General features: G+C 42.0%; 1 protein-coding gene across 2 annotated transcripts in view; it reads left to right on the top strand.

The window, feature by feature from the left end:
• The first annotated feature begins 7,681 nt into the window (after nt 1-7,681).
• The window catches only part of LOC139571333 (inactive rhomboid protein 1-like), a 75,094-nt gene continuing 74,043 nt past the window's right edge, over nt 7,682-8,732 (top strand). Inside the window, exon 1 of one of the 2 annotated variants that reach the window (XM_071394120.1) lies at nt 7,682-8,011. The gene's annotated coding sequence lies outside the window, so the exon portion shown is untranslated. The remainder of the gene's footprint in view (nt 8,012-8,732) is intronic. The other variant, XM_071394118.1, reaches the window with a different exon arrangement.

The following is an 8,732-nucleotide window of genomic DNA, read 5'->3' as shown; positions in this document are numbered from 1 at the left end:
AACGTTTGTAGCCTGTGTGTGTGCACGACGTTAGTAGCTTCACGGTCGTTTTGTTGGTTTGTTTTGTTAGTTTGTAAAGTGTTTCGTTTCTTGTTCATCTTCGTCTTTATATTAAAAGAAGATGGCTTATTTTCCTCATGCTGCGTTTTGGTCCGAATCTCTTCCACACGATCGTGACAGGGTCAAACATTTCGGGTAGGCTTCCACAAGCTTCCCACAATAAGTTGGGTGAATTTTGGCCCATTCCTCCTGACAGAGCTGGTGTAACTGAGTCAGGTTTGTAGGTCTCCTTGCTCGCACTAGCTTTTTCAGTTCTGTCCACAATATGTTCTATAGGATTGAGGTCAGGGCTTTGTGATGGCCACTCCAATTCCTTGACTTTGTTGTCCTTAAGCCATTTTACCACAACTTTGGAAGTATGCTTGGGGTCATTGTCCATTTGGAAGACCCCTTTGCGACCAAGCTTTAACTTCCTGTAACAATCGTCGTCTTCTTTGGACGAGGATTAGGAAGGATCGGACCAAAATGCAGCGTGGTACGTGTCCATGTTAAAATTTATTATAACTGAACACAGAATACAAAATAACAAAAGTGAAACAACGAAAATCGAAACAGTCCTGCAAGGTGACACATCACAAAACAGGAAACAACTACCCACAAAGAAGCTTCTAAAGCCATCACATAATTTTCTGGAATTTTCCAAGCTGTTTCAAGGCACTGTCAACTTAGTGTATGTAAACTTCTGACCCACTGGAATTGTGATACAGTGAATTATAAGTGAAATAATCTGTCTGTAAACAATGGTTGGAAAAATGACTTGTGTCATGCACAAAGCAGATGTCCTAACTGACTTGCCAAAACTATAGTTTGTTAACAAGAAATTTGTGGAGTGGTTGAAAAACAAGTTTTAATGAGTCCAACCTAAGTGTATGTAAACTTCCGACTTCAACTGTGTGTGTGTGTGGGTTTTCTCCCTGTGTTAAAGGGGGATTTTCTGCCTGTGTTCAAGGAGGGTTTTCTGCCTGTGTTCAAGGAGGGTTTTCTGCCTGTGTTCAAGGAGGGTTTTCTCCCTGTGTTCAAGGAGAGTTTTCTCACACACACACACACACACACACACACACACACACACACACTGCGGTCCTGTGGGTAAAGATTCTAGGATGTAGGGATTTTTAAATCAAATGTTGGAAGTCTCCCTGGTCGTTTATATTTAGGTTCTGACAGAGCGTTCACAAGGTCAACCTGACGACAGGATTTGTTGGGCCTGTCTTCATAGGGTAATACTACAACAACCTGTTGTGAGATTTATTTTTCTCTATAACTATTATTTTATTTGACTGTTCCACAGTCTCAGTGGATGTCAGAAAAATTTGCTTAAGGGGCTCAATGTGATTTAGTTTTCTAAAAAAAATGGGTTCTGCTCTGTATTCACTATGACTTATTGTGATACCATGGATGGTCAGTCCTTGCATCCATTTCTTTGCCTATGAATTTGAGTGGTTACATTTTTCCAGCACCATCCCTCAGCTTTTCACCAAAACTGGGGAGGGTGGAACACTTTGTTACTGTTTCAATTGCTGATTGCCGCTTTAAAGTCAACCAGTGCTCTCTGTCAGATGATCTGCTGCTCTGAATGTTACTAACTGTTGACTCCACTTCTCTGCTCTAATGTTGCAGAGGTAGACCACTGTTACATAGTAGTTACATAGTAGTAGCATAACTTCAGCCACACTTTACCCTGTGTTAAAGGATGACTTTCTCCCTGTGTTAAAGGATGACTTTCTCCCTGTGTTAAAGGAGGGTTTTCTCCCTGTGTTAAATGAAGGTTTTCTGCCTGTGTTAAAGGATGATTTTCTCCCTGTGTTCAAGGAGGGTTTTCTCCCTGTGTTAAAGGAGGATTTTCTGCCTGTGTTCAAGGAGGGTTTTCTCTCTATGTTCAAGGAGGGTTTTCTCCCTGTGTTAAAGGAGGATTTTCTGCCTGTGTTCAAGGAGGGTTTTCTCCCTGTGTTCAAGGAGGGTTTTCTCCCTGTGTTAAAGGAGGATTTTCTACCTGTGTTCAAGGAAAGTTTTCTCCCTGTGTTAAAGGGGGATTCTCTGCCTATGTTCAAGGAGGGGTTTCTGCCTGTGTTCAAGGAGGGTTTTCTCCCTGTGTTCAAGGAGGATTTTCTCTCTGTGTTAAAGGAGGATTTTCTCTCTGTGTTCAAGGAGGATTTTCTGCCTGTGTTATTAAGGGAGGAAATGGTGAAGTCAGCCTCCCTTCCTGATATTCCCATCCGGAAGTTTGTCCATCCTGCAGGAGGAATGCTAATGAATTTCAGGAAGGAGGTGGGAAAACACAAATGCACACACACACACACACACACACAACCGCACGGACACATACACATATACACACACAGGCCATGTCCGATATCTGTCTGGCCTACTGAAACAACATACAGTGTACTAATAGTACTAAATCAAATCAAATGTAATTGGTCTCATACACATATTTATCAGATGTAGCGAAATTATAATGTTTCCAGCTCCAACAGTGCAGTAATATCTAGCAATACACAACAATACACACAAATCCCCAAAATAAATAAAACATATCAGGATGAGCAATGTCAGAGTCCAGAATATAAATATATATGTATATGATGGTGTGTATAGACAATATGGACAGTTATATGAATAGAAAAGGTGTGTACAGCAGTAGTTACAGTTGAAGTCGGAAGTTTACATACACTTAGGTTGGAGTCATTAAAACTAGTTTTAAACGCGCTTCCTCCTGCCTGAGCAGCAGCTCTGAGCAGGAAACAGCTCTGGCAGCAGAGAGCTGGGCAACTGGGGCTGCTGCAGCATGGGTACACACACACACACAGTATATACAGTTGTAGTCGGAAGTTTACATACACTTAGGTTGGAGTCATTAGAACTTGTTTTTCAACCACTCCACAAATTTCTTGTTAATAACAAACTATAGTTTTGGCAAGTCGGTTAGGACATCTACTTTGTGCATGACCCAAGTCATTTTCCCAACCATTGTTTACAGACAGATTATTTCACTTATAATTAATTGTATCACAATTCCAGTGGGTCAGAAGTTTACATACACTAAGTTGACAGTGCCTTGAAACAGCTTGGAAAATTCCAGAAAATTATGTCATGGCTTTAGAAAACTCTGATAGGCTAATTTACATCATTTGAGTCAAATGGAGGTGTACCTGTGGATGTATTTCAAGGCCTACCTTCAAACTCAGTGCCTCTTTGCTTGACATCATGGGAAAATCAAAAGAAATCAGCCAAGATCTCAGAAAAAAAATGGTAGATCTCCACAAGTCTGGTTCATCCTTGGGAGCAATTTCCAAATGCCTGAAGGTACCACGTTCATCTGTACAAACAATAGTACGCAAGTATAAACACCATGGGACCATGCAGTCGTCATACCGCTCAGGAAGGAGACGCGTTCTGTCTCCTAGAGATGAACGTACTTTGGTGCGAAAAGTGCAAATCAATCCCAGAACAACAGCAAAGGACCTTGTGAAGATGCTGAAGGAAACAGGTACAAAAGTATCTGTATCCACAGTAAAACGAGTCCTATATCGACATAACTTGAAAGGCCTCTCAGCAAGGAAGAAGCCACTGCTCCAAAACTGCCATAAAAAAAGACAGAATACGGTTTGCAACTGCACATGGGAACAAAGATCGGACTTTTTGGAGAAATGTCATCTGGTCTGATGAAACAAAAATAGAACTGTTTGGCCATAATGACCATCATTATGTTTGGAGGAAAAAGGGGGGGGGGGGCTTGCAAGCCGAAGAACACCATCCCAACCGTGAAGCACGGGGGTGGCAGCATCATGTTGTGGGGGTGCTTTGCTGCAGGAGGGACTGGTGCACTTCACAAAATAGATGGCATCATGAAGCAGGAAAATTATGTGGATATATTGAAGCAACATCTCAAGACATCCATCAGGAAGTTAAAGCTTGGTCGCAAATGGGTCTTCCAAATGGACAATGACCCCAAGCATACTTCCAAAGTTGTGGCAAAATGGCTTACGGACAACAAAGCCCTGACCTCAATCCTATAGAAAATTTGTGGGCAGAACTGAAAAAGTGTGTGCGATCAAGGAGGCCTACAAACCTAACTCAGTTACACCTGCTCTGTCAGGAGGAATGGGCCAAAATTCACCCAACTTATTGTGGGAAGCTGGTGGAAGGCTACCCGAAATATTTGATCCAAGTTAAGCAATTTAAAGGCAATTCTACCAAATACTAATTGAGTGAATGTAAACTTCTGACCCACTGGGAATGTGATGAAAGAAATTAAAGTGAAATAAATAATTCTCTCTACAATTATTCTGACATTTCACATTCTTAAAATAAAGTGGTGATCCTAACTGACGTAAGACGGGGAATTTTACTAGGATTAAATGTCAGGAATTGTGAAAAACTGAGTTTAAATACATTTGGCTAAGGTGTATGTAAACTTCCAACTTCAACTGTACATATGAAGTGGGTAAAACAGTATGTAAACATTACTAAATTGACCTGTGTTCAATGACTCTGTACAGCGGGCAGCAGTCTCTACGGTGCAGGGTAGAGTACCAGTGGGTAGCCAGCTAGTAGCAGTGACTAAGGTTTAGGGCAGGGTACTGGGTGGAGACCAGCTAGCGGTGACTGTTTAACAGTCTGATGGCCTGAAGATAGAAGCTGTGTTTCTGTCTCTCGGTCCCAACTTTGATGCACCTGTACTGTCTCCGCCTTCTAGATGGTAGTGGTGTGAACAGGCCGTGGCTTGTGTAGCAGGTTCTTGATGATCTTCTTGGCCTTCTTCTGACACCGGGTGCTGTAGATGTCCTGGAGGGCAGGCAGTGTGCCCCCGATGGTGTGTTGGGCTGACCACACCACCCACTGGAGAGCCCTGCGTTTGCGGACGGTGCAATTGCTGTACCAGGCGATGATACATCCTGGCAGGATGCTCTCAATGGTGCATTTATTAGTTTGTGATGGTTTTAGGGGCTATTTAGAATGTAGTCTACTGTTTAGTAAACATTTATGCAGTGAGCAAAAAATATTAACATGCTACAAGGCGTTATCTAATGCGCTTGTTACCCGCCATTTGTTCATTTTTGTAGAGCTCGTCCCATATTCTGATTATGAGCTGTTGTCAATCAGAGTGTGAAAAGACAATTCTCTTCTTCAATAGTGTAATAGTAATGTACTGTTAAACCACCTTTGGAATTTACGTTAACATACTATACCTTTTTTACAGTAATTTACAGGTTGACTGCCAGTAAGTTACCGTAAAAACAACAGGATATTTTTTTAACAGTGTACTTGATGAAAAGCCAAAATGTGTTTGACATCCTGGCATATAAAGAGTACAATTGTTTTGAAATTTCACATACTTTAAAACGTTATTTTTTCGCATGCCCAAAAAGCCTAGTATTTAGAATGCAGGTATGGGTATTTGGACACAGCCACTGTTTTAGATACAATCTCTATGTTACAGTGCAGGCAGGATAGTGTCATGCTACAGAGAATTTTGAGATAATCTCTGGCTGATGTTATTTATGTTTCCTCTCTTTATGCCATGTCCATGTTTTCTCTCTCAGAAACATTCTCTGACACCTGCTCCAGAAGCTGTCATGCACCAATGAGGACAGGCCTGTAGAGCCATATTAAAACACATGTTATTCTAAACAAGCAGATGTTTGTTTTCCCGATGACTCAAACAGATTTTGTTGAATTGGATCAAGTCCCTGATTTGCCTCTGTTCCTTTCTTTCCTTATTACCTTCTTTCTTTCTTTCTTTCTTTCTTTCTTTCAACCATTCTATCCATTAATGAGGAAGTAACTTATTAATGCGTGTGACATAATGCCAGAAAAAAAAAACGTATTTCTTCCTGGAACTCTAGATTTACAGTATACCATCGTCCCACTCTTACTTCATTGTTGATGCAGGGTACTGATCCCACATCTGTTGTTGCCAGGGTTACAATGCATGTGTTGAAGCTAGACCCACTTGTTGGTTGTTGCCTATACCTAGTATGGCCTCATCAACCTGAGTTGGGGTGATAACTGTTGTCATTTGAATTATAAAAATGTTGTTAAAACAAAGTTTCAGGGATCGTTTAAAGCTCAGACAATGAGCTGCATCGGTGGCCAATACCATCATTTATTTTGATTGTTCAGTAACTCTATCATATTCCAACCACACACCACACATTTGATAGTAGACACTCTCTCTCTCCTCCTCTTCCTAAGGCCACCTGGCTCTCCAAGATCCTCTCTTGATTTACACAAAAACTTAAGGCACAGAAGAAGAAGCTTCAGCTTACAGATGTATCCCTGTTCAGGCTGACATTCTTCAGCTTACAGATGTATCCCTGTCCAGGCTGACATTCTTCAGCTTACAGATGTATCCCTGTTCAGGCTGACATTCTTCAGTTTACAGATGTATCCCTGTTCAGGCTGACATTCTTCAGCTTACAGATGTATCCCTGTTCAGGCTGACATTCTTCAGCTTACAGATGTATCCCTGTTCAGGCTGACATTCTTCAGCTTACAGATGTATCCCTGTTCAGGCTGACATTCTTCAGCTTACAGATGTATCCCTGTTCAGGCTGACATTCTTCAGCTTACAGATGTATCCCTGTCCAGGCTGACATTCTTCAGCTTACAGATGTATCCCTGTCCAGGCTGACATTCTTCAGTTTACAGATGTATCCCTGTTCAGGCTGACATTCTTCAGCTTACAGATGTATCCCTGTTCAGGCTGACATTCTTCAGCTTACAGATGTATCCCTGTTCAGGCTGACATTCTTCAGCTTACAGATGTATCCCTGTTCAGGCTGACATTCTTCAGTTTACAGATGTATCCCTGTTCAGGCTGACATTCTTCAGCTTACAGATGTATCCCTGTTCAGGCTGACATTCTTCAGTTTACAGATGTATCCCTGTTCAGGCTGACATTCTTCAGCTTACAGATGTATCCCTGTTCAGGCTGACATTCTTCAGTTTACAGATGTATCCCTGTTCAGGCTGACATTCTTCAGCTTACAGATGTATCCCTGTTCAGGCTGACATTCTTCAGCTTACAGATGTATCCCTGTTCAGGCTGACATTCTTCAGCTTACAGATGTATCCCTGTTCAGGCTGTCATTCTTTGCCACACTTCTCCTGTAGTGAGTCACACAGTGACTGGTGAGTAACAGTGATCAGGTGAATAGATCAAAAGGGGTCTTCTGCTCTCAGGTGTTATTAGACAGAAATAGAAACCCAGAGACAAAGGAGGTGTTCTATGGTGTGGTGTTATTCTTCTGTGGTGTGGTTCAAATAGACAGAAACAGGACCTATAGACAGAACAGGACACATATGGACACCCAGCCCGCAGGCTCTGTAGGAGGGAGAAGAGAGCCCACCAGGATAGGGGTTTTATGGTGAGGTAGTATACAGGTAGAATAAAGCATGCTCTCACAACTACAGGAACCATGTGGCTCTCTCTGGTAGAACATACATAGATAGATAGCCTAACACTGTGTTTATGTTTTCATACTTCATCATAAAGAAGACGCCCGCGCGCCTGCTATAGCGCGGGGCACACCGGTCGGCGGTGACGTTTGACAACTCTGTTTTCTCTGCCCTCTCCAGCACAGCACAGTCAACCTCGCGTGGGCGTTCCCGCTACCCAGCAACGAAACTGAAATACAGACGGACTGAAGCTCGCTGCGGAACGAGCCGAAACGAGACTGGAACAGACAGCGGTGGGAGAGTGTCTCTAGAACGGGAGGCAAGAAGATAACACTGTTTCCCGCAGTTTCAGCATCTTTTCGCGATGTTGTGAGTGAGATCCTCAGAGTCCCCCCTTTCGGATGCAGTTTTAGAAGTGATTTTTTATTTATGTAATCTGTCTGTTGCATGACTGAGTTATGAAGTGATTTGACTACCACGGTATATTGGTCATCGGAGTGCCACCAAGAGGGTGGATCGAGCTGTTGAGGACCGGAGCATTTTCAGTAAGGTAAGGTGTTCTGGCAATTTACCCCTAAAGGCAACTGGTAATTATGAGACCATGCTTTGATAGTCTTCTGTAAAATATTGCGGGAAAAATAAAACATAGAATTAAACAAACACATTATCTACTGGGCACACTAACGTGAATTCAACGTGAAATCAACAAACTATGTCACAATGTCATTGGATTTAGGTTAAAAGTTGGGTGGAAAAAATTAGACAATCACTTACATTTATATATATATTTCAAATCCAATCAGTTTTCCACGTTGAATCAACGTCATCACGTATAATTTTTGGTTGAATTGACGTGGAAATAACGTTGATTCAAGCAGTTTTTGGCCAGTTGACAACATTCAAGCTTTTTAAAACTAAAGATACCAAATCTATATGATCTATGCACATTGTAGGCTATTCGATATAAAACAAGTTTTGAAGATTGAGAGAGGATTGCATTTGGCCTTAATCCAACTCACTTAATTTTCCAATCTTTCAAAACATGATTTCGACTGTATAGCCCACGGTGACAAACCGATAGTAATTACATCCAGGATGCTGTAGCCTAGGCATATTTGGTTTCTATTTCAAAGCACATGCATGACATTTACTCCGGCTTGTCAACACGCATGACATCGCGACAGGTTTATGTCTACTGCGAGCGCACACACACACACACACACACACACACACACACACACACACACACACACACACACACACACACACAC

This window comes from Salvelinus alpinus, chromosome 3, assembly GCF_045679555.1.
Source record: "Salvelinus alpinus chromosome 3, SLU_Salpinus.1, whole genome shotgun sequence".
Lineage (NCBI taxonomy): Eukaryota > Metazoa > Chordata > Actinopteri > Salmoniformes > Salmonidae > Salvelinus > Salvelinus alpinus.
Note: the sequence above shows the minus strand (reverse complement) of the source record. Positions and strands in the feature narration are given on the sequence as shown.